We start from the raw sequence: 5,959 nt of genomic DNA on the forward strand, positions 1-5,959 counted from the left end.
ACAGCGGCGACGCGCATCTTGGGGAGCGCAAATGGACCTAACAGCGAGGTTTGAGACGGGTGCCCTATCTCTGCCTTCACGTGTTAAATCCAGTGGCTTATCTCGGGGAGAAGCACGCGCTGCGTTTCTTCTCCCCGGGATGAGACACTCGTGCTGCGATCTCCAGTTCCGAGGAAATGGTGATCGTTAGTGTTTAAAAAGGATATGTATATATATATATATATATATATATATATATATATCCTTTTTATATATATATGTGTGTGTGAATAAAGCAGATGTGAGTTTTCAATGAATAAATAAATAAGTCAGCTCATAACTCTGTTGTTTAAAGAGGAGCTTATAAAAGGAGTTTTTATTTTGTGCTGATTGCCAAGTTAAATGTTTTCTGGCCAGCTGAACATTATGAGAGTGAGAATATATAAGTAAATCTCTATATCTCAGCCTCCTCGTCGGGGATTGCCGTTTTTTTCCCTATCTCCACACTGAGGAGTTGAGATCGTGGAATAAACCGGTTTCTATTTTATGTGTTTATCCCCAAAACTTCTACTAAAGTAATGTTTTGAGTATTAAATGTTATAGTATGACAGTGCCTCGGGTTAAAGAGACACTTACTAGCTATCTCTCTCCCGAGTCGGCGTCATCATTACCTCGACGTTATCCACCAGCCATAATAAATAATAGATAAATATTATTAGGCAGCATTGGTGGGTAAACTATATAAGGACATGGATGAATGTGAGGATGTCAGCACTGATGCTATTCGAGAATTGCGTCGCGCAACAGATAAACTATATGGGCGAGGGACGGTTTCGAGAAATCGTTTCTCCTCGGCGTCCTCTGGGGGGCGACTCTCTGAGGAGGGTCGCAGCGCTGCCAGTTCGGTTGTTTTCCTGCTGGTGGCCACGGAGTGATATATAAGTTTTTCTGATGTAAAGAAAAATAAAGAAAAAATATGTCTGTTCTCTGAATGCTTCGCTTTCAACAAAATTAAGATATAAACTATCCAGGGGCGTTCCAGAGGTGTCTTCCTCACCGATCTAATGTTCCCGAGACTGCTGGGCGGGAGCAGTCTCAGCCGACTAAAGCTCCTCGCAGCATAAAGTGCTGCAAAATAGAGCGTCGCCATTCGGGCTCATCCACAATCGAGAGGGACCTAGGTGGCGGTCGCTGTCTAGCCAGTTAGAGATATGCAAGATCTGAGAACTGTTTTATCTCTAATTTAGCTTGGAAGAAGAAGCCCTGACGCTGAGGCTGCAGGCTTCTGAGGGTGGTCCCCTCCGGGGTAGGGACGGTTTTGAGAAATCATTTCTCCTCTGCGCCCTCTGGGGTGCGACTCTCTGAGGAGGGTCGCAGCGCTGCCAGTTCGGTTGTTCCCTGCCGGTCATCCGTTCAGGGCACCGAGGTGTCAGCGTCCCCAAACGATCCTCCGAGGAGGGTCGTAGAGCAGTCAGTTCGGTTTCCCTGCCGGTTCGCCGTTTCAGGGCGCTGAGGTGCCTGCTTTTTCCAACGATCCTCCGAGGAGGGTCGTTGGAACTAAGATAGTTAGAGGTAGGCAAGATCTGAGGACTGTCGTTATCTCTAATAAAACTTAAGACAAGAAGTCCTGACGCTGAGGCTATCAGGCTTCTGAAGGTTCCTCCGGGGCAGGGACGGTTTTGAGAAATCGTTTCTCCTCGGTGACCTCTGGGGTGCGACTCTCTGAGGAGGGTCGCAGCGCTGCCAGTTCGGTTGTTCCCTGCCGGTCCTCCGTTCAGGGCACCGAGGTGTCAGCGTCCCCATACGATCCTCCGAGGAGGGTTGAAGAATGGTCAGTTCGGTTGTTCCCTCCCGGTTTGCCGCTTCAGGGCTCTGAAGTGACTGTTCAACCAAATCCAGAGGCCAGTCTTTGAGAGACTGGTGCCCTTAGCAGAATTTCTGGCAGCGTGGAAACTACTGCCACATATTTCTCAGTGGGTCATGCACACTATAGAAAAGGGTTCAGAATTCAGTTCGGTTCTCGTCCGCCCAGATTTCTAGGGGTCCTCCCCACAGTGGTGGACCTTGAGCAGGCTCTGGTTATGGAGCAGGAAGTGCTGACACTTTTGCAAAAAGGAGCTATAGAAGGGGTTCCTCCTCCCAGCAGACAGTCAGGGTTTTACAGCCGCTACTTCATTGTTCCGAAAGAGGATGAGGGGTTGCGTCCTATTCTAGACCTGCGTCAATTAAACAGCAGGTTTCAGAATCTCATGTTCATAGTATGCTTACGCTAATATGATTGTGTCACAGATTCAGCCCCGAGGACTGGTCTGTCACGATAGACTTGAAGGACGCTTATCTATCCATCCTCATCACAGGAGGTTCCTGAGGTTTGCTTTCGGGGGCGAAGCATACCAGTATCGGGTTCTTCTATTTGGCCTAGGTTTATCACCCCACACCTTTACAATATGCGTGGATGCAGCTCTGACTCCTCTGAGACTCCAGCGCATTTGCGTATTATACTATCGACGATTGGTTGATCCTAGCTCAATTTGAGCAGATGGCAGTTCGGCATCGAGATGTCGTTCTGTCTCATTTAAAGATGTTGGGGTTGCGACTCAACGCCAAGAAGAGTGTGCTCCTCCCAGATCAGAGGACCACTTTTCCAGGTGTTATGAATGATTCGCTGTAAATGGGGTAAAACTAGGCCAGTCACACACTGTGGAACAGTTTCAGACTGTTGGGTCTTATGGCAGCTGCGTCCAACGTAATTACTTTTGGCCTTCTGTACATGAGACCCCTGCAGTGGTGGCTCAGGACCAAGGAATTTTCTCAGAGGGGAAATCCGTTTTCGCATGATCAAGGTCACGCGGCTATGCCTACGTGCCTCGGTCATGTGAAAGAACCTTGGTTCCTCGCCCAGGCCCCGTGTTGGGGGCTTCTTGTCGACGCTTATGCTATCGACGGATGCTTCCCTCACAAGTGGGGGGTGATCATGAGTGGTCACTCGGCGAAGGGTCTTTGGCAGGACCTTCTTCTTTTGGCACATAATTGGCTAGAAGTGATGGCGGTATTCCGAGAATCTCAATACTTCCTGTCAGAACCGAAAGGTCACCATGTGCCTGTCCTTCTGGACAGCACACTGATGGTCTCGTATATCAGAGCAGATATCCTGTTGAGGCAGGGGCTGAGGCCCGGGGAATGGAGACTTCACCCCGAGGTGGTAGAGCTTCTTTGGGAGAACTTCGGTTTAAACTTTGCCCTTGTGGTTTTCCCTGACGCATCCAGCTCCGCTTGGACTGGATGCGATTGTGTTAGGTGTGGTCGAGGCTACACCTGTACGCATTTCCCAATATCTTTTGCTCCCGGGAGTTACCCTCATCTGGAGTCATGGATACCATGGGCTCGGCCTCTGAGGGGGCCCAGCTCATAGATTCAGGTCTCTCGACTGAGGTCATGGAGACCATACTCCAGTCTAGAGCTCCCTCCATGAGAAGACTAAATATGCATTGAGATGTAACTGTTCTCTGCCTGGTGCGGAGAACATCTTCTGAATCTTTTTTATCTGCCCTATGGTACAGTACTTGATTTCTGCAATGAATGTTTCTTTGCTGGGTTATCTCTGAGGAGAGATCCGTATGTCGTCTTCTCCGTGGTACTTGAGGCTGAGGCCTGCACGTACTTGGATTTGCACCTGGTATGGTGGTAGTCTTTCTTCACCCCAGGCCGGGTTGTATTCCTAGGTCCCTACTCAATTTGCGGGTGATTTGTGCTGCAGGCCTTCTGTCCTCCACCTTAATCAGGAATAGCTAAAGACAGATATTGAGCAAGCGAGTAGTTGAGGCTATCTCACTTGCTTATGTAGCGGCTGGACAGCCTTCACCTTTGGCTGTCCGGGCCCACTCTACTAGGAGTATGGCTGCCTCTGGGCTTTAAATTCAGGAGTTTCTCTCCATGACATCTGTAATGCGGCAGGCTAGTCCTTACCGCATACATTTGTCCATTCTTATGACTTGGACCTTGACTCCACTCCAGGGTCTAGGGGGCTTGTTTCTTAGTGTGCGCATGGTCTTCATACAGTACAGGCATTTGTCATATGGCGTCGTGGGTATAGGGTTCCCACCGCGTCTCAACGCAGCTCGAGTTCCCTTGAAAGGGAACGTCTCAGGTTACGTATGTAACCCTGATTCCCTGAGAGGGAACGAGACGCTGCGTTGCTTGGCCATACTCCCTGCATACCTGTGATCATATTGCTTCAGGCTTTTTCAAAGCTAGTGTTTTCTGATCGCGGGAGTGCTTTATAGCTTCCTGGTTGGTGACGTCACCCGACCATGACGTCTCCCGTTTCCATTGGACTGATTTTACATGTGCTTCACGACGCAATCACGCAAGGCGTTCCCACCGCGTCTCAACGCAGCGTCTCGTTCCCTTTAAGACGTTTCACGTAATTGTGCGTAATTACGTAGTAGAAAACGTCACGGTTTTCCTACACTATCGGTACCACGCATACGATGAAACACTTGACGGCCAGGCGGCACAACTTGCATATTTGTTTAACGTTAGTTGTATTGTGTTTAACATTTCAATGTGTTTACGTGGTTGCCAATCCAAAACAATAAAGGAGTTGTGAGTTGTTACATGAACATACATGATCAGTTTCCTCCATACTCTCCTTTGCGATTCATTGCTGTATAGTATTAGGCTTAATTTACCGTGTTTTGGTCTGAGGTCAGTAGTATTGTCAAAGACGGTTTGTGTCGGTTTTTTTTATTTATTAAAAGCTGCTAATATTAGTTAACTTTTAAGTTGAGTAATTTTGTATTAGTATGGGTCTATATAGGCTAATATATATCTATATAATCTAAATTAGGAAAATAATCCCTTCAATGTTGTTTGCAGAAGACAATAAGGACCATAATATGCATTTCTGCCTAGACTATCTGCACTTACATGAAGAAAGAATTACAAATAAAGTCTGGGGAAACGTTATAGAGTATTTCAAACTGACAATGGAAATGACTTGAAAGAAGCATGTGTGCACACAGAGGTGACATGAGACCAGCGGTGGACAGTAGTAAAGTACACTTTTTGAGTATCTTTATTTAAGATTAAAAATCTCTCTCTCTCTCTCTCTCTCTCTCTCTCTCTCTCTCTCTCTCTCTCTCTCTCTCTCTCTCTCACACACTCACACACACACACACACACACACACACACACACACACACACGCAGAGTGTGGGGTGCACAGTCACCCAGATAAGATACACTAACAAAATGTATATGGGTGACTGTGCACCCCAACTCCAGCATTTACTCTCAGGTTGAGGGTGTCTTTACAAATAATCATGAAGGTTTCCATGTTCTGGATGTTTTCAAAAATGAACGTGAAAGGCTCATGGTACTTCATCGACTCCATCAGCACCCTCCACGCTTTCATTTGGTCATCATGATCCATCAACATGAATGACGATCACGATGTATTCTGCCTGCAAAACAGGTTATTATTCAAAATGACTAGATAACGTATATTGCATTGCCTACATTTTTTAAGAGTTTTATTTTGTGATTTGATGCAAAACATTTTGTTTCAAATTAGAGATCCACAAAGTACAGCCCGTACTTTTTAATGTACAGGCACCCGAAGCAATTAAGACAAATCAGAGGAAAGGGCGTTTCATTCCGCCCACGTACGTGTTGAAATCAAATATTCAAACTGTTTATTAATTTTTGTTCTACCTCAGAACGAAAAATCAAGTTGAATTCTTGTATTTCGTTTTTCTGAAAAAATTAAATAATAAAGAATGAAAAAACGAAAAAGGAACTGTTTTCTCAGTTTTTTTTTTTCATTTCATTATTAAATCAAACGAGTGAACAAATGATACACGGATTTAATCATTATTCTAGTTAAATCCTTGCGCTGTGCATATTTTCCATTTGTGGATTATAATCTGCCTCCTACTGAATGTTTAATGTCCTGCACTAGAATAATGCCATTTCTGTTT

This window comes from Phoxinus phoxinus, assembly GCF_949152265.1.
Source record: "Phoxinus phoxinus genome assembly, chromosome: 9".
Taxonomy (NCBI): domain Eukaryota; kingdom Metazoa; phylum Chordata; class Actinopteri; order Cypriniformes; family Leuciscidae; genus Phoxinus; species Phoxinus phoxinus.